Genomic DNA, 21,781 nt, shown 5'->3' on the forward strand with positions numbered 1-21,781 from the left:
TATTTCAAGAAAACAATATAATTGGACAATACAGTCTATAGTTAGTAACAGTAGACCTACAGTGTTTATAGTTATAGTTGATGTTAACAATGCAAATACATATGGTAGGTCTATAGTGAGGTCCACGTTATAATGTCATGGAGAGAGTGAATAAGCAGCATAAATATTTATCAATATACAATTAAAGGTATGTTAGAGGTTCCTTTAGAGGAACCTTCAGTCTTTTCAATCTAAGAGGAAACATCCATGAATATAACACAAGAGCTGTCACTCAGATTGATCCAAGTCGAGTTAGGCTAGCTAAAGACACAAAAGATGTTGTAACGTATCAAATTCTGATGGGTAAATAAAAATCCCTACTTGAAAGAAATTTATAGGTCTAAGTGGAATAATAGGCTAATATCGCCAAATGCGATAACGTTTTTTAAAGATTAGATAATATCAGATATAGGCCTAATGGCTAAATTCATAGCAGCCGAATAGAAATGGAAATAATTTGCTACTTATTATAAAAAGTATTGAAAATTTGAGGTTGGGCGTAAAATATCTATTGATCGGCGACATAATGATTGATTGAGTCACATAACATAAAATCTAGTCAGACACCTTGGCAGGAATTTATTGTAACTAAATGGTATGCAACTAGAGGAACCGAAAATGCACATGGCTAATTGTTGTGAAGTCAGAAACAACCTATAATCATTAGAAAATTATATTGCATTTAAAAAATGTACTAAAAACCCAAGATAGAAATGAATTAATGTATTAAAGAAGTAGGAGGTTAGTAGATGCATGTATACTATAACAAACTTGCATGAACCAATCAAATGGTAGCAATTGATGGACAGTAATAGTGAGCTGATTCAAATATATTTGTATATATTTCTATAAATGATAAGAGTTTATGAATTATTGTTGTTCAGTTTATGTTTTGGATATGGCCCGAAGACAGATATAACGTCAGCTGGGTGACATAAGTAATAATTTAATAGATTGGCACGAACTATTTGAGCCTTGAATGGCATAGTAACGAATTATTTAAATTTTATGCAGATTTGCAAGTCAGAAATGAAAATTGTGAAAAAGAAAGTAGAACTTGCCCACTTGCCTGCCAACCACTACCATGGAATGTCACCCAAAATTTATAGAGCACAATATCTTTTACTGTACATTTTTTAATGACTTTAAGTTTAATCAAATTATTAATCTTCCATAAGACTTTGTGATGCTATAGTAAAGCAAAAGTCATTTAAATATTTTTCAATCCCTTGGAAGAGATGACTTCGGCCACCAATAATCCAGGACTACCAGGAATTCAGATCGCCATCAGCAACTTATAAAAAATCCAGCACGTGAGTGACAAATAGTTGAAATAAGAATAGGGCACCCTCAGTGCTTCGAGTGAAATAAGAAATAAAAGCTAGCTCGTCAGAAAGGTTTTTTTTTAATTAAGAAATTAATAAAAATACTTGTGCAAGTCTTAAAAATGGTATAAGAAATATTTTATTGAATAGGAACAAGTCGATATATATATCAAAGGATACACCAATTGAAAGAATATTAAGTTCTAAGCTAATAATACTAAAGTTCACATGATCATTGATTTTATAATATAATGTGGCTCTGGTTCATTGGATAAATTGATTTATCTATTTCCATCAGGTGCCGAATCTTGCACCCTGAGATATACATATATATTTATTGGAAACTGTAGAAATTAATATATATATTTAATTGTTTATTTGTCAATTTATCATGCTCTGATTTGGGAAGTTAATATAAAGTAGGATTGTCCAAATCAACAAGCAACAGCAAGTTGATGTGAAAGCTACATGCAGATAAATTCATATGATCAATGAAGTGAAAGCACATGGTAAAGTTTCGTGCTATAGAACTAAAAAATAGTACTGATCTGTGATATTTTATTTATATTTTATTTTATATATTTTATATTTGATTTCGTTTCTTGTTTCATTGTATATTTGTTGCTCTATATATTTTCCTTTGATCTAATTTTGAGATTATTTGTTAATATATGTATCAAATTATTCATGGTGTACCATTAATTTTATTCCCCAATACCATAGGATATAAATTATATTATATATATTTTTTTATAAATTATCAGTATTAAATTATTGTGAGAGCTCCGGAATGAGCCTATTAGGATCTTTGAGAAATTATAGCCTAGAAAACCATGACCAGATTTTATAATTGTTAATTCTCATGCTCTACTGATTGATGCCAAGCAAGAGGCTAAGCGTTATTCCATCAAAAATAATGTGAGAATTTATAGCTATGTTGGTCTAAAAATGTTTAATGTTCTATCACCTGAAGTAAGAAATTATGAATGTAAAAGATTTAAATATATTATAACAAAACGGTTGAAGGAGAGAGCATTTCACTTTGTTGAAGAGATTTTAACTAGTGACTCTCATCCATAATATAATGAGTTTTAATTTTATTATAGTTTTTATAATGTAAGTTAATCTGACCTGTACTTGACCCTAGTATCAATATTGTGATATTCATGTCAAGTGACTTTTGTCTATGCAATTTTGTTTGTGACAATAAAACATTCTTGATTCTTGGTTTGAGGACACAAAGACACACTCATTTCTGACTTCACTCCTGGCTTCTGATTATGATGTTATTGTTATCACTGAGACATGGTTGTTCAATAGAATCATGGACAGTGAGTTGTTCACCGACTCCTATATTATTTATTGGTGAGATAGGCCTCAAGGTATGGACGGTGGGGTCCTGATTGCTGTTGATCGTAGGGTTCAGTCTAATCTATGTCCCTGTTTAACTCTTGATCCGTACGAGAGTCTTGGTGTTGATATCAAGTTTGAGGGTGTTAGCCCTCGTATAGTAATCGGTGTTTACATCCCTTGCTCTTCTAGCTTTCAGTACTTCGATACCTATTTGAGTCACCTAGAATCTTGTTATGCAGCTATTGGTGATAAGTTGATCTTTTCGGGGGATTTTAACTCACCTGAAATTACCAATGATAGGTATTGTTTGAAGCTGGGCTTTCCTTCTGCTAGAAGATTGACCTCTTTTGTCAACTTCTATGAGCTGGCTCTCTGTAATACAGTTCTTTCTTGAAATAATCGTATCTTGGACTTGGTTTCTTTCAGCATTGACATTGATGTCAAGCGTTGTGATTATTTCCTGGTTCCAGAGGATACTCACCATCCATCAATTGTCATTACAGTTCAGATGTTGTCCACATTCCCTATTTCCCGTTCGAATTGTATTGAACTGTATAACTTCAGGAGGGCGGACTATCTCATGCTTTATACTCAGTTGGAAGACTGTCATTGGGAACTTATTTATAATCCTTCTAATGTGGATGAAACTGTTGATATATTTTACAACTTCATCTATGAGTGCTTTGATAATTGTGTGTCAAAGAGGAGGGTCAGGCCGGGAGGCACTAAATATCCACCATGGTTTAATGCTGGAATCATAGGATCACCTTAAAGGAAGGATAGCGGTGCTAGAAAGAAGAGTTTCTCTTTATACCACTTGGAACAATTCAAAAGCTTGAGAACTTGGGTCAAGCAGTTGATCGCTCGGCAATATAGTAGCTGTATAGCCAGGGTGGAGTCGGGTATAAAAAGTGATCTCAAGAGCTTCTGGGGTTTTGTCAACTCAAGAAGAGCTAATGGCTCTACTCATAAAGGTATGCATTTGGGTGATCGGATTTTTGGATTGCATGATTTGCCAGATGACTTTGCTCAATATTTTCCTTCAGTATTTTCTGATGACACACACTTGGCTGATGTCGAAGATGGCAACATCAATCCTGTAATTAATATCCTTTCCCTTTCAATTGGTTCTATCAACCTGAGTTCAATATTGGTGGCAATAGGTAATCTGAGACCTAGTTCTGGCTGTGGCCCAGACAATGTTCCTCCATTTATTGTAAAGGGTTGTGCTGGAGTACTGGGTCCTCCCATGAAGTTCATCTTTGATCTGTCCTTGAGGTCTCCAGTGTTCCCCTCCAGATGGAAAATTGGTAAGGTTATTCCCATATTCAAGTCTGAAAGAAGAAATGTCATATCCAACTTCTGCCCAATAACTCAATTTTTACCTTTTGCTAAGGTATTTGAGAGAGTGCTTTATGATTGTGTGATTAGTCATATTAGTCCCTTTTTATGTAATAGTCAGCAAGGTTTCCTGAGGGGTCGCTCAACCACAACTAACTCTCTTGAATTCACGGCTGATGTTTAAGAGGCGCTTGATGTTGAGGGTAGAGTGGATGGATGTAGTATACACTGATTTTTCTTTTTTTGTCATAAGTGGCTTGTTCGCAAATTATCTAGTTTTGGTTTGGTGCCTCGGCTTGTAAGTTTCTTTTCTGACTACCTGAGTGATCGTCCTAATTATGTTCCTGTCTTGAATTTGTTATCTAACACTTATGTCAACTTGGGTCCTTTATTGTTCCTAATGTTTATCAATGACCTACCTGGCTGCCTGTTGCAATCCAATTGTTTGATGTTTGCTGATGACTTGAAGATCTACAGGAAGATTGATTGCCATAATGATTCTTTTCTGCTGCAAAGTGACCTGGATTTTGTCTCGGGGTGGTGCACAGATAATGGCCTTGATCTCAATGTTGACAAATGTGAATTTATGGCCTTCACTTGTAAGCTGAATTATCCTATTTCCAATTATAAAATTAGCGGCTTTCAACTCTCTGGAGTCAATTGTTTCAAGGACCTAGGTGTATTGTTTGATTCTTCTTCAAGTTTTGTGCCCCATGTACAAATAGTACAAATTAGTATAAATTTTAGTATAAATTTTTGTACATAAGTACAAATTTTGTGTTTATTTCATTATTAATTGTTTCTTGATCACGTTTTATCATTTTGTTTTAGATTTTAATTCTTAATTCTATTTTAAAAAGCCAAACACCGTTTAGAGGTTAGTTTGAGGTTAGGTTTTCGAGATTTAAAAATAAACATAGATAGTTTACTCGACTAAAATTATAACCAAATTAAAATCCTATCATTTATAAATTCATTATTATTATTGCAAGTAATATAATTTCTTAGATAGGAAGATGAGCTCAAGTAAAACACCGAAGGTTAATAATAGAAATGTAAACATAGCGAGAGTACTTACGCGTTCCCAAAACCAAAATTCAAAAACGCCAAAACCAAAAACCCCAGTTCTTCAAACTACTTTAGCCGAAAAAGTTGCTCAACTACAAAGTAGCCACACTAATTTAAAAAACCAATTAGAAGTAACTTTAAAAACGTCTGAGGAAGAAAGGTTAGGGATGGTAGAAGAAATTAAATCTTTGGAACTGATTATAAAATTACAAGATGAAGACCATAAAAAAGAAATACTAAATCTAAAAAATCAATGTAGTCCAATGTCGGAGGAAATAAAGAAACTAAAATCTAATTTGATAATACTAAATGTATGATAGAACCTCCGTCCAAATGCAAAAAAATAGAATCTAACCTAAATGATGGAAATGCTCTGAAAATGGTCGAAATAAAACGTACAGTGAGGTTTTGAAGACAGCAACCAAAAATATAGCTGAGGGAAATAAAGATAGGAAAGGGAGAGTTCTGCTACTGACGTCCAGTCATGGACGTGATTGCAGTGATCTCCTTGATAAAAGATTAAAAAATAAATTGATGTCCAATGTTTTTTCAAGCCAAGTGCATCAATTAATGCAGTTGTAGAGTCAGCTAGGGAACAAACTAAAGACTTTGATGAAAATGACTATCTAATTGTACTGGGTGGCTCAAATAATATAAATGAACCTAACTTGAATCATCTTCCTCAAGTAACAGAAAAAATCAAGGAAATTGTGCCACTCAGCAAAAAAACAAACTCAATAATAAGTACTATTCCTAATAGGTTTGATAGGCCAGAATTAAATGAAGCAATCAATTTGACAAACAAATCAATCCATAATACAATCAACAGCCTAAAAAATAAGAATTCTAAACAACTGGGGATTTGTTTTCTAAATGAAAGGCTGAAAAGACATAACTTCACTAATCATGGGTTGCATCTAAATCGATCTGGCAAAGTAATCTTTTGTAATAGATTGGCAGAGCTGATTGAAAGCCGTTTGCAATCCACTGGTTTAAAAACAGTCAAAAAAACAAATAACGATTTTTTAGTAAATTGGCTCAAAACAGGGAAAGGGAAATAGCTACAAATGCTAGAGATAGAGTAGCACAAGATGGTAAGGTTTTTAGTATTTATCATCAAAATATTCAGTATCTTCGCAACAAAATTGACAGATTAGAAGTATTTCTTAAACAGGAGGATCCTGACATTGTAATTTTCACAGAGCATGGCTTAAAAATAAAGGAAATAAATCAAGTTAGGATTCCAGGCTATTCACTGAGATCAGAATTTTGTAGAATAGCTCATAGAAGTGGTGGTGTATGTATATTCACTAGCAATGCTAAACATACCCAAACTTATGAACTGGATTTTGTTAAGAGATTTTCTGTTGAGATGGATTTAGAGGTGACGGGACTAAGATAAAAAATTGATGATCGATTTGAGGTAGTAGTGTTAGGTATCTATAGGTCACCAAATGGAGACTGGCAAAAATTTTGTGAGCTGCTCCATACACTTTTGGAAATTACAACCGCTCGTTTCACAAATGTTATAGTAGTAGGAGATTTCAATACTGATTTTGCCAGGCACGATAAAATGACAGAGGATATTAGAGATATTATTAATATGAATAGTAATGATATATAATGATATATCATCATATAATGATATGATAAAGTATCAGTAATGATTGAGAGCTCGACGAGAGCGGTCGTATCGGAGTGGTTGCTGAGTCAGCTGTGCAAAGTTTAAACGTTCCGTAACAAAATATTTCGTGCTAGTGAACCGTGCTGTAGTGAATATTTTATTTGAAGATTTAAAAATGTCTTGTTTTATTTGCTCTAAATCCGTTCGGAATTCAGGTGAGCTGATTTCATGTGTCGACTGTGAAGCGAATTTTCATATAGGATGTGTGAAAATGACCAAGGACGATGTGGACTACATAAAGAGAAACAAACAAATTTGGAGATGTAGCAGCTGTTCCTCTACACGTCGCAAAAGTATGGTGAGTGAATCGACAACAGGAAACAAGGACGTGACTCTCCAAGAACTCGCAGGAGTTCTTGAGGTAATTGCAGGAAATCAGACGTCGATGAAGGAGAATATTAAGAAAATGGAGTTTGAGCTTGGGAAATCAATTGAATCATGTCATCAGGCGATTAACGACATAAATAAGAAGTTTGATGAACAAAACAAGCAAATTAGCACATGCCTCATCAACATCGATAAGCTTTCAACAGAAGTAGCTAGCCTCAGGAAAGAAAATGCAGAACTGAAGGAACGCGTCGAGGATATGGAACAATACTCAAGATTGAACATGCTGGAAATAAATGGTATACCCAAAAAACAGGATGAAGATGTAACAGAAATCATTTGTAGAATGAGCGAAGCATTAGGACACAAAATAAAAGCAGATGCAATCGACATTTGTCACAGACTTAAACAACGAAATGAAAACCTACCTCCACCAATCGTTGTCAAGTTCGTTCGTAGAACAGACAAACAAGTAATATTGAATAAAAGGAAAGTTACGAGGCAGTTTTCTACAAAGCAGATGGGAGAAACAACGGACCATCCAGTCTATGTGAATGAAAGTCTAGCACCTACGCGAAGAAGGATTTTCACCATGGCGAGAGAGATCTTCAAAAGAGGCGACATCAAATACCTATGGATCAAGGAAGGGAAGATTCTAGCTAGGAAAGAAGACGGAACACCAGTTATTGAACTCAATAACAGTGAACAAGTGAAAAAGTTGAGCGTCAAATACCTATGGATCAAGGAAGGGAAGATTCTAGCTAGGAAAGAAGACGGAACACCAGTTATTGAACTCAAGAACAGTGAACAAGTGAAAAAGTTGAGCGTGATAAGTGCATCTAAGCAGCCAGGTAACCAAGAAAATAACAGTGTCAGTACCGTAAATAAAAATGTCATCAGAGATAAGTAGCAGAGAAACACTAATTATTCATCAAAATATACGCAGTCTGCGAAGTAATTTCGATTTATTCTTAGTGCAAATGAGGAAATTAGAAAACAACCCGCTAATAATAGTCTTGACAGAAATATGGATACTAGAGAATGAAATAGACTTATATCATATAGAGGGCTATTCCGTACATGGTAATTTCAATCATAACTACAGAGCAGGAGGAACTTTGGTTTATATAAGCAGTGAGATAACGTTCAAAACAAAGACAATAGTTTTTATTTCAGCGGACTGTGTACATATATCTTGTTCATATAATAATTTTGAATTTCAGTTGTTGGCTGCTTACAGGTTGCAATAAAACTCACCCAAAATATTTCTTAACGAATTAACCTTAGAAGAAATATTTATTATTAACGAAAACAATGAGGTCCCTTTCTTTTTCACGGGAGATATAAATATAGATCTTTTTCAGAACACCAGAATTATTGACGATTACAAATATTTAATGAATAGTTTTGGATTTGAATCACTCAATACTGATTACACTCATAGGTCCCGATTTTCCAACTCTTTAATAGATCATCTTTACTTAAAATCCGGCAAAAATAGAACAAAACTGAATAAAATTAATCTAATTCCAGAAATACTACATTTAGATATAACTGATCACAGTACAATCATACTTAAAGTTGAAGGATTGAAGAGATCCAACGAAGAAGCAGATACAAATTATAAAAAAATATGCCTAATCAATTACCGGAAGTTGAATAATATTTTATCATCGATTGATTGGGATAGAGAAATACCAGCAGTATCAGTTGATGAGGGATGGGAAAATTTCATTGACATTTTAAAAAACGCTATCAAAGATTCACAAGAAAATCTTCTTTTAGAAAATAACTTGACACAGAAATATAGGTCGCCATGGATAAATAGTTATCTGATCAAGCAAATAAACTTAAGAAATGAGTTATACAAGAATGTTATCAAACAACCTAATAATGACGACTTAAAACAAATATACAATACATTCAAAAATAACTTACGTAATGAACTGAGAGAAAGAAAACAATATTATTATTCAAAACTGTTTAGAGAAAGCCAGGGAAACATTAGAAAGACGTGGAAAACAATTGACGCGTTAATAGGATTGAAAAAAAAAAGAACCACTAAAACTGATTGTTGATGAGCAGGGAAATAGCATACATGATAGTAATAAAATTTCTAATTCGTTTAATTCTTATTTTCTAAATGTTGTGAATAAAATGAATGATGAATTAGAACAAACCACATTGCAAACTAGGGAAGAGTCTGCTAGAATATCAAAAATAAGGTTTCCATACAATTCTCCAACAAATTCAATTTTTCTCCACCCTACAAATCCGGAGGAAGTAGCAAGTACAATAAGAAAATTGAAAAATAAATCTTCGCCAGGTGTAGATGGGATAAGCACAAGCATGATTAAAAAAACTTACATGAATTATTTGAACAAATTAACCGATCTAATTAACCTAAGTATTGCCAAAGGAAAATTCCCAAGCATGTTCAAACACAGCGTAGTTATACCTATTCCTAAAAAGCCAAATTGTAAAAACATAGATCAGTTCCGCCCAATTTCACTTTTACCGGTTTTTTCCAAGATTTTAGAAAAAATATTCAAGATTAGACTTGAAAACTTTTATAAAAATAATAACTTTTTTAGTGATAACCAATATGGTTTCCGTGAAGGAAGAAGTACAGAAGCGGCATTAAAAATCTCATTTCAAAAATAAATGACAGTTTTAGTGTTAATAATAAGTGTGCAGCCCTGTTTCTTGATATCTCTAAAGCATATGATGCTATTGATAAAAACATGCTTCTAAAAAACTTGATTTATCAGGAGTAAGAGGAATTGCCAATGATTGGTTAAGATGCTACCTATCTAATAGGAGTCAAAGGGTCAGAATTAACGATACGTTGAGTGAACCCGGGGACATTACCATAGGTATTCCTCAAGGATCAGTGTTATCAAGTACTTTATTCCTGGTCTTTATTAACGATTTGACGGATGGTGACTTACAGGGAAAGATTACATCTTTTGCAGACGATACAGTTATATTTTATTCGGCCAAAACAAATCAAGAACTTAAAAATAAATTAGAAATGGATCTTAAGCACCTTAGGTGGTGGTTTTGCGAAAATAAATTAACTATCAACACAGACAAATCTAATATAATACAATTTTATCTTCAAAACACGGATCAGGAGTTAACTAGTATTTACTTCCATAAATTAGATTGTGCGCAACAGGTGAATAATTTATTGTGTAACTGTGAAACTATAAAACAAGCACGTACAGTTAAATATCTGGGCCTCATATTGGATAGTAGGCTCACTTGGTCAGATCATGTACAGAAGATAAAAAATGAGTTATTTGTATACATAAGGAAGTTCTATTACCTCAGACAGTTATGTCCAAAAGAAGTATTGTTACAATTATACCATGCAATTATTGGTTCTAGAATAAATTATGGAATAATATGCTATGGGAGTGCATACAATGTTCATATTAAACCTGTGATTACTGGTCAGAAACATATATTAAAAATAATTTGTAATAAACCTAAACAATATAGTTCAATGATGCTCTTCAGAGAACTGTCAATATTATCAGTGAGACATTCTTTTCTATTCAAAGCATTGCTGGATTTAGCTGAAAATAATTTCGATATTCAACAGATGAGAGAAAGAATAAACCTCAGGAATTCACAGGACATTAACCTCCCAAAACCAAGATTAGAACATTCCAGACGACACTTCAAATACATAGCTATAAAAATATTCAATTCACTTCCAGTAACAACAAGGAAAATAACGTCACGTCAGTTATTTAGAAAAGAAATCAAGAAATTCATTTTACAACTAGACACCCGAATGATTTTTTTACTAAATTAATATAGGTCTAAATTTAGTATAATTACACATTACACGACATGAACACTGCAACAATCAAAGATCATTGAACTCACAAATCCCGTCCGGTATGCGTAAACAGTAAGACAGTATCAAATTTCAATCACTGTATCTTTCTTTAAAACGCATTCATTTATGGTATAATTACATCAGCACTTTGAAAAAAAAAACGAAACGTTAACTATGAATAAAATTGAACTAAATATGAAAAAAAACAGCAACCACTCCGTACATAGTTTTAAGTTTTGTGTAAGTGTGTGTGTGTGTGTTGTGTGTGTGTGTGTGTGTTGTGTGTGTGTGTGTGGTGGTGTGTGTGTGTGTGTGTGTGTGTGTGTGGTGTGTGTGTGTGTGGTGTGTGTGTGTGTGGTGTGTGTGTGTGTGTGGTGTGTGTGTGTGTGTGTGTGTGTGTGTGTGTGTGTGTGTGGTGTGTGTGTGTGTGTGTGTGTGTGTGTGTGTGTGGTGTGTGTGTGTGTGTGTGTGTGTGTGGTGTGTGTGTGTGTGGTGTGTGTGTGTTGTGTGTGTGGTGTGGTGTGTGTGTTTGTGCGCATGTGTGAATGTGTGTGCGTATGAATGTGTGCGCATATGTGATGTGTGTGCGTATGAATGTGGCAAGAATGATTATAAATGTTGACATATTGATTTATTTCAATATAATACCATATTCAATTATTATGTTCTTCATGATATAATATTTAAATTTGTATATAGAATAATTTAGAAATTAAGGTCCACGAATATACAAGAGTAACTCGAACTTCACAGACAATTATTGATAATATCCTCACAAATATAGAAGGTTGTAATGTCAGGTTAGGTAGCTCAGATCTATCAGATCATAACTATCAAATTTTAGATGTTAAGTTGCAGGGCCAGAATCCAAGCAGAAAAAAACTTTTGTGAAAGAAATTCAGCAATATGAGCTAGGAAATATAAATTGTTTGAAGCAGGAACTGCTTCAAGAAAATTGGAGTAGTGTTTATAACAGTTGTAACCTAAATTACAAATATAAGCAATTCATTGATACTCTAAGATTTCACATTAGTGTATGCTGTCCGATAAAAAAAGTCAAAGTAAAAAGTAAATTAAACAAAGTAGATGAATGGATAACTGAAGATATCCTTACTCAAAGAAATATTGTTAGGGAAGCTTATGAGGAATTTAAATTAGTGAGGGATGTTCCGAGTGAGGTCAAATACAAATGTCTAAAGAAAAACTATGCAAAAGAAGTGAGGAAAGCTAAGTGTAAGAAAACAGCTGAAATATTAACAACTAGTACCAATTTTAACTCTGCTGTTTGGGAGGTAATTAATAGAAATAGGAGAGCAGCTCAAAAGGATACAGTTACTAATGTCCCTAGGATAATCGATGAACATGGAAATTATATGGATGATAGTATAGACATTTGAAACTTTTTCAATAAATATATCAACAGGTTGCATATAATCTCCAAAAGTCACTGATCACTAATACTTATAATACAACTACATTAAATGCTGAGCCAATTGAAAAGGTATTTAAATTTCATCCATTATCAAGAGATGAGTTGTCAAGAATAATAAAAAATTGAATAACAAAAAAACAGTAGGATTGGATGGGGTCTCAAGCAAAATTTTAAAAGAATGTGAAAATGAATTACTGGACCCTTTATTGCATCTCCTTAATACTTCACTAGAGCAGGGTATTTTCCCTGATGATCTGAAACAAGGAAAAATTTTGCCAATTTTCAAGAGCGGTGATTCTGAAAGAGTTGAAAATTATAGACCCATTAGTATTCTAAATGTAATAAGTAAAATTTTTGAAAGAGTAGTTTTAAATAGGTTATTGATGCACCTGGAAGAAATTAATTTCATATGTGATGAACAGCATGGGTTCCAGAAAGGGAAATCTACTAAGACTGCAATAGTATCCCTTGTTGAAAGACTAATAGATATAATAGATTCAGGTGAGAAGGCAGCCGCAATATTTCTTGATTTATCCAAAGCTTTTGATTGTGTGAACCATAGAATATTATTGGAAATACTAAAAACTGTAGGTGTGAATGGTATAGAACTAAAATGGTTTGAATCATATCTCATAGGTAGAAACCAGTGTGTTGAGCTTACCAAGGTGGATGGGAATGAAATAGTGAAAATTAAATCTCAAAAACTGGAGGTCCAGGCTGGAGTACCTCAAGGCTCAATTCTGGGTCCCTTACTGTTTCTGTTGTATGTGAACCAATTACCAAAAGAGTTAAAAGATCACAGAGCTCTGTTGTTTGCTGATGACACATCGCTTATCTTTAACAATTATTTATTAGATAGTCTAGAAATAAATGCTTTTACTGGAGTACAGTCAATTGCCCAATTCTTGAAGCAAAGGCAATTAACAATAAATAGTAAGAAATGTCAATTCCTACAATTCAAAAGTAAATATAATTCAGTAGAGGATAGAGAAATAAATGTGTTTGTAGAGGAAAATGAATTAGACCAAGAAGAGAAAGTAGCATTCTTGGGAATTTTATTGGACAGGAAATTAACATGGCATCCTTACATTGAGAGGATATGTAATAAGATATCATCTGGGGTATTTGTCCTGCGGCAGCTTGCTAGGCTGAATGATAAAAAACTACTGTTAACTGCTTACCATGGACTTATACTATCTCATATTAGGTATGCTATTTTAGTATGGGGTAATTCATCTCAACAAAATATGGACAGAGTGTTTAAGATTCAAAAGAAGGCACTCAGATGTATAGAGAAAGTGAATAGGTTAGACTCTTGTAGGCCTTATTTAAAAAGCTTGGTCTATTAACTGTGCCATCTTTGTATGTATATGAAGTTGTAATGCATGTGAAAAAGAGTGGTGTGATCCAGAATTCAGATGTTCATGAGTATAATACGCGAAACAGAGCAGATTATCATATAATGGGTCACAATAGTAGGTTATTTGAACAAAAACCAGATTATATTGGTAGGAAATTTTATAACAAGCTACCTCAAATCTTGGAAAGTAATGATGATTTGAAGATTTTCAAAAAACAAATGAAAAAATATTTAGTTGATAAAGCTTTTTATAGTGTACAAGAATTCCTTTCAAACCTAAACTAGGTTGAACTACTTAGTGTTAGAATTATTATGTAATAACATGACTTGTCTTATACTCCATGACTGGAGTCTTTAGGACATAATCTAAAAAAAAAAAAAAAAAAAAAAAAAAAATGTCCATTCTTTGGTTGGTAGCGCTAATAGGATGCTAGGTTTCATCATGAGATCTACAGCTGGGTTAAGAGATGTTGAAGCCTTGATGGCTCACTTCCCTAGCCTTGTTTGGAGCTTGCTTAAATATTGCGCGGTGGTTTGAGATCCCCATCAGATGGGTCTGACACATGAGATTGAAATTGTTCAAAATACATTTTTGAGATTGTTATTTTGTAGAGAACAGAATCGTCCTTGTCCCTAGGGGTTTCCAACTGGTGTGTTGTGCAGCATGTTCGGCATTGAGACTTTGGCATCCAGACAGAAGGTACTTTCTTGTTTCTTCCTCTATGGTTTTGTGAACGGTTCCGTGAGTAGTTCTAATCTGTTGGCAAGGCTGAATTTCAGGGTTCCTGTCTTCAATAATCGTAATCGGCAAGAGTTTTTAATCTGTGGATGTAACACGGTTTGTCATTATTACTCACCAATGAATCGTATTCCTCGTGTATTCCTCTGCTGTGATGGTCAGGTGAATCTCTTCTCCTTGTCTAAATAAAGCTTCGAGAGAAAAATGTCATTCTTCAATTGAAGACTAATAATATATAGACCTGCTGCTCTCAATTTTCCAATGGTTCACAATGGCCTTCCTTTGTTCTCTCCATGGTCACCCTTTTTCCACTTGTGATGTTGCATTTTTATATACCAGTATTGTTGATATTATCCCTAGCTTTCGAATAAATTTGTAAAAAGTTAAGGCCGTCTGGCTCACAAATATACTGGGGTTCTTACCACAGCTCTAGCTCAGTGATAGATGCATGAATATTTTCACCATAATGAACCACCATGGGTTTAAGTAACTGATAATAAAATTAACAATTATTCTTACTGATGCTCTCTTGAAGATTTTGAAGAATACCAGTGAGGAAATCAAAAAGATAGTCAGTGACTGATTATAAGTAACCATATATTCAATCAAGAATGATGAAAATCAACTATTATTCTTCTAATTGAGTTTCAAAACGCTCATCATGGATACAGGTGTGCACTAGAAGTTCTCTGGATCCTTATAAATGAAATGAAATGAAATGAAATGAAATGAAATGAAAAAATTCTTTATTAGGTGGAGTTAGGAGTTTTAAGTCCTCTCTACCACTCAACCTCAACATAACAATATAAAAAAATACAGTGTAACTTAATATATAAATAGAAATACATTAAATAATATAGCTACAAAATAGAAACATAGTTGGAACAAAACAGTCAATCTGCATTTAGACTAAAAAAAATTAATGATATAATTCAAGAAACAATGGTAAAAAAAAGGAATTATTAATAGAATCATTCATACAACATTCACACAGCCCACCAGACCAGTTCCAAGCGCCAACCACACGCTACCCCCGCAGACCCACCAACAAAATCCGCTTGACCTCCACCCCAAAGCGAGCACGCCCATCAATGGCCCGGACAGAAGCAGGAAGATTATTCCACAGCCTACAACCAGTGACAGTGAAAGATCTCTCAAAAGTCGTCGTTCTATGAATGGGAAAAGCTAGCAGCAAGTTGCCATGCCTTGTTGCACGTTCACCGATCTCAGACAGGAATCTGAAGCTCTCAGACAGATAAGATGGAGACTTGGTTTTGATTATTGAGTGAAGCAGAGTCAATATGTGCAAAGTACGAAGATCATTCAATTTTAGGAGAGATAGTTGTACATAAAAAGGTGTAACATGATCAAATCGTCTAGCATTGAAAATAAATCGAATACAATAGTTCTGTGTATGCTGCAGTCGGTTAGAGAGCTCAACAGTCATGTCGTTCATGACAGTGTCGCAGTAGCTGAAGTGAGGCAGCACAAGAGTCTTGACCAGCATGATCTTGATGTTGAGTGGAAGAAACAGGGCAAATCGTTTCAAGCTATGGATGCAAGCAAACACCCTCTTACAAACAATCTCAACCTGATTGAGCCATGAGAGTGTTTTAGAGATAACAAGACCAAGGTTTTTAACACTCTCAGAATACTCCAACTCAATGCCATTCAACCTCAACCTTGGAACATTCTGAGCTCTGAATCGGTTATGAGTCACAATGATACTCTGTGTCTTACCTTCATTCAATCTCAATGCATGATTATATGCCCAGCCACTAATAGCATCAATATCAGAATTCATCTGCTCGACACATGCATCAGACTCACCTGCAGAAAAATGTTTATAGATCTGAAGATCATCAGCATACAGATGAAATTTGCAGTGTTTTATGCATTTTGCGATGTCATCGATGTAGAGAGAGAACAGAAGAGGCCCAAGAACAGAGCCTTGGGGGACTCCTCGGGTTACATTTCTCCATGAAGAGACCTCATTATTGGCCCTGACACACTGTTGGCGATTCGACAAGTAAGACTCGATCCATTTTACACAACCCACTCCAAAACCAAGATTTCTTAATTTCAGAAGGAGGAGTGGATGATGAACACAGTCGAACGCCTTTGAAAAATCGAATAGTGTCAGAATAGTACCCTGACTACCATCCATAGCTGACCTGATATCCTCAGTAACTTTGAGCAGAGCAGTGGTCGTACTGTGACGTGTTCGGAACCCAGACTGAAAGGTAGACAGAAGATGGAAACGTTCTAGAAAAACAGAAAACTGCTGATGAACAAGTTTCTCGAGACATTTAGACAGAGCTGGGAGAATACTGATAGGCCTCAGATCTGATAATGATTTAACTGAAGAGCATTTGGGCAGAGGTGAGACTAAGTCTGATTTCCAAATTGAGGGGAAAAAGGACGATTCCAAAGATTTATTGAAAATTATCGTAAGAATAGGCAAGGTGAAGGGAAGAGTATCTTTGATGAATTTGATAGGTATGCAATCAACTCCAACTGCATTGCTTGTCATTCTCATGATTATCCTCATTACATCAGCTTCAGTCACAGGAGAAAAGGAGAGCTGCTGAGCAGGAGCTACATGAGGCGCTGCTCTTAGCCTGTTCAAGTGGTCATGAGCACCAGACAGGTCAACAGGATTATCAGTAAAGTTATCATTGATATCATCCAAATTGAAAGGTATATTATGATGAACATGTGATTTTCCAATACCCAAGTTTTTCAATTTCGACCATACCGTTCTAGTAGGCTGCTTGCCAGAAAGAGAGTGGTAATAGAACCTGACCTTGGCATTTCTAATCTCCTGCTGGTTTTGTTTCGAAGCCGCTTATACTCCGCCCAATCCACCACAGATTTTGAGTGTTTGGCTCTACGAAGAACAGCGTCTCTCATCTTCTGTAATCTACGAATTTCCTGGCTGAACCAGGGTGCAGGCTTTTTATTTACTCTTTTCGTAACCATAGGAGCATGCCTGTCATACAAGAGAAGTAGAAAACTGTTCAACCTGTCGACCATCTCCTCGACATTATCTGTGAGAATGACTTCATGCCAAGGAATAGAGGCAGCATCAAACATAAAAGCACTTATATCCAGGCACCTATAGTTTCTATATGTGATGAACTCCTGCTTTGGTTTCGGCGGGTGCAGTCTGTAGGCACAGAACACAAGGTCATGCTTGGAGAGCCCAGGAGCCGGGAGTTGACCGTGTTTTGCAACTAGATTCACATCAGTGACAGCAACCACATCTAACCAAGTTTCTGCAGTTGCTGTATGGTGTGTCGCCTGCATTGGTAATATTGTTATATTACAGCTATTAAACATTGAAATAAAATTTGTACTATTTACAGAAGCTAAATCGAGTAGATTTGTATTGAAGTCACCCATGACAATGACATGTCTATAGTGAGTCATCAAATTCAACATAGATACCTCAAATTCAGCAAGTGATCTAATATCAGGAGCTTTATAACAAACACATACAAGCACATGCACACCACTCACAGAGACATCCAAGAACATGAATTCAGAAACATTCGCTACTGAGTTATCAGACACATGTAAAACAGAAACAGGTAGATGAGTTCCCACATAAACTGCTACTCCACCACCTCCCTTATGCAAACGGTCATTCCTGAACAGCGCATAGCCATTCAATTCCACACTCTTATCACTTATGTGTGGCTTCAGCCAAGTTTCAGATACAAGAATCACATCAATAAACTGGGAATCAAAAATGATCTGAATTCATCAATGTGACACAAAAGCGACTGGGCATTTACGTGAGCTACCTTCAGCAAGCCAGAGCAATGTGAGAGAGCTTGAGAGAGATCACAAGCCGCCTGAGATGATGGAGCGCGCCGGCCCGGGGAGGCACTGTCAGGGACAACTGCGACACGTCGCGACGGGACCGCGCCAGCAGCGAGCAGAAGGCAAACACAACAGGCATAGCGAGCTAAACATATACACACACAACACACACTCAAGCATACATAACTATTGAAAATCATCGTGAAGTACAAAAAAAAAGTAAATACTCCAGGGGGTAAGTCATATTTGACTCCTAAGTAGACTGAGAATAATTCATGATAATTAGTGGGTATCAAGAAAACTATGAGAGTAGAATAGGATAAGCCCATATCCTTATATGATATATTGCAGACTTATTATTATAAATATCAGTAAAGATTTGTTGACTGAATAATATGACTCTCATAAAAGGATGATGAGTAATAGCTGCTCTGAATAAGATCAATCTTGAATAATTCACTAATTGTATATGCTGCAGAATAAAATGCTTGGTACCAAGACAGCTCAAACTGTATATCACAAAATGAATCAGAAAGAGAATGAGAACTTATATTTCTTATGCTGACAGAAAACACAAGTATATTCCCATAAAATATATGAATATAATTTTTTTTCAAATGTAAATCCATATAAATAAATTCTTTAATATCTCAAAAATCACAAGGATTGTTAGCATTCACAATATTGTGAGCTATCACATATAATTTTATACTGGTATATGAAACATCAGGTTGATTCCGAATTTAACAAATTGGAACCTGTTCAGTCTATAGGTTCAATAGATATATTTCAATCAATAATTAATATTCAACAAAATAATCATTTAGATCTCAAGGATATGGATTTGTGCCATGCACAAATAGGCTTCCTACGTTTATCGAATATATTATTAGCATGACCTATTCCACCCTCTAGGTTTCCTAATAATTGCGAAGTATTGCTACAACGCGGACTAGCTACAGTTGGATATGGGTCGGGGTCAGTAGCCGTACTGACAGGTGGAGTTACCGGACCTACACTTCTCCCTCTATCCTGATTCTTTACCCTCTGCTTCTTTCGCGAGATTTTTACTTTCAGGGGAAGAGTGTTTGCCCGTGCCGTTGCTGGCCGATTCGGCCCTCGGCCTTTTGAATACAGGGTGGGTGTTAAGGGAGATTAAGATAACCCTATACAAGGAGACGGATCTGACTATCAGATCCCTACCAATAATTCTATTTATAAAGCTGGTACGCAATCTGAACCAACTGCGAATTGACGGCGAGCAAGCTGTACCTGCAAGCCCGGGATGTGGTTTTTCTATGGGGTTTAAGGTGAGGGCTATGGAGTAACGGTATGGCGGAACTATGGAGTTGTTAGTGGTATTTAAGATATCGTCAAATAGAGCACGATATAGGGTGTAAGTTATAGAGAATAGGGTGCAGGGTATGAGGTATACGGTACAGGGTATAGGGAAAAGAGAATCACTAATAAGATTATTATACTCTACAGCAAATAAATATCTGCTCAATAATCCGCAATCTGAGAATTGCGCTCTAGCTCTCAGCAAGCTGGACCTGCTAGCTAAATACAGTATATAAATTTCAATTATATGATTACTAAAGTTTGGAGGATGAGGTTTCAGGTGTCGGATTTCTGAATCGCGTGCCTGCAGCTGCGAAAGGATTTTCAGCAATTCTGAAACTGCTAAACAGGATTTCCGCGCTAATCTGATGACTGCGCGCCGGTTATTAAGGGCCAGTCTGTGACTGCCCTTAAGGGTATGGGAATCACTCTCAATCGTCCGAAACGATTTTAAATCAATAGTCAGTATGTCGACTATTATGAGAGGATAGAAAAGATTTTTCACAGACACAGTCTGTAGAATAATATCGGGAAGACAACAGTCTGTCGTTGTCAGGGTAGGAAAGGATTTTTCCAGGATTTTCCACAAGGAAAATATCGAGTCAGAGACTCCTAATTCAGGAAAAGATTTCAATAGACTTTTCCAAGTAATTGCCAGTCTAAGGACTACCAAAAGATCGATCTCTAATTTGCAACTGAGATCACGGAAAAATTCGTGAATTTTCCACAGGCAAAGCCAGCAAATAATATTTGCTATAAAGAAGACAGGTTTCTAAGAATTTTAGAAAGGATTCGCGGGTCTGAAAACCCGCGACTAGGACGATCTCGAATCTGGAACTGAGATCAGGAAGGATTTTAACACAGGAAGAATTAAGAGAAAGGATGCCGCAGTCTAGAAACTTCGGCGAGGAAGTCCTCAAGCTGTACCTGAGAGCTAGAAGGATTTTAGAATAGGGAAAGTGAAGAGAAAGAAAGAGAAAAGACGTCACAGTCTACCAACTTCGACAAGGACGAACTCAAGCTGTACCTGAGTTCTCAAGGAAATGATTGGAATTTCCTACTAGGTATTACAGCAAGTCAGAAACTGCTAAGAAAAGTTAAAATACTGGGCCACTCTATAGTATGAAAACCAAGCAAGGAAAACTTACTATAAATGATAATAATTTCTCTGCAGGGACAAAAATTAATCGAGAAAACTTTTCTCAAAAGGAACAGGGATTTTCCCACAAGAATAAAAATTAATTGAGAAAAACTATTCTTAAAAAGGACAGGGATTTCCCTACAAGAATAAAAACTCAATGGAGAAAAATTACTCTTTAAACTAAAGGCCACCTTACTACAGAGAAGGAAAAATATACGGACTACCAGTCCTGACATACAATTACCTGAAATGACGTGGATACTGATACGGAGAATAGCGAACCGATTCCCACTTCCCGTATTATAATTAAAAACGTCGTGAAGCGACAGAGTCGAGACTTAAGAATTAAGCCCTCAAAAATAATCTGCTTTAAGAGCCTAGCTAAATTTCCCCACTCAACTATTTGTAACACAAACTTGAGATCCCTTACAGGTTTCAAAACCAAGGATAACTCGTTCACCCCCAGCGATACGAATTTAGGAAAAATAACCAACAAGAAAGAAAATCCCCCAGGAAGTTCTATCTTCAAATACAGTCGGCAATTCGACATACAATATTCCATTCACTAAAATACAGAATAGAATATTAACCCTCTAGTACACCACTATTAGGAGCGCCGCTCGGAACGCAGCCGTACACGAACCCGTTCACCGAACAACTGCTTTATCCTAGGTCTTCTTGAAGCTGCACCGGGTCGCTGAAAATTAGGAGGCCGGGGGAAAAGAGCTTCCTGACCAATGAGAGTCTGAAAAGACGATCACGCCACTGGTCATGTGACAGGGTTTGATTCAGCTGCTCCTGATGTTAAGGGTGCAGCAAATGATGACAATGATACTAATTGCTACACTAATTCAGGCCGGTAAACAATATTTCTATTCCAGAAATTTCATGAAGAACGATACCAACCCGACTCGGTAGCCGCTTATCGTTTTGATGATACGGCTGCTGCT

At 35.6% G+C, this 21,781-nt stretch overlaps 1 protein-coding gene across 4 annotated transcripts in view; it reads right to left on the reverse strand.

The window, feature by feature from the left end:
• Positions 1-21,781, reverse strand: part of LOC111057289 (beta-1,3-glucosyltransferase-like) — a 280,534-nt gene that overhangs the window by 118,657 nt on the left and 140,096 nt on the right. The gene's annotated exons all lie outside the window — the stretch shown is intronic.

Source organism: Nilaparvata lugens, chromosome 10, assembly GCF_014356525.2.
Source record: "Nilaparvata lugens isolate BPH chromosome 10, ASM1435652v1, whole genome shotgun sequence".
NCBI lineage: Eukaryota > Metazoa > Arthropoda > Insecta > Hemiptera > Delphacidae > Nilaparvata > Nilaparvata lugens.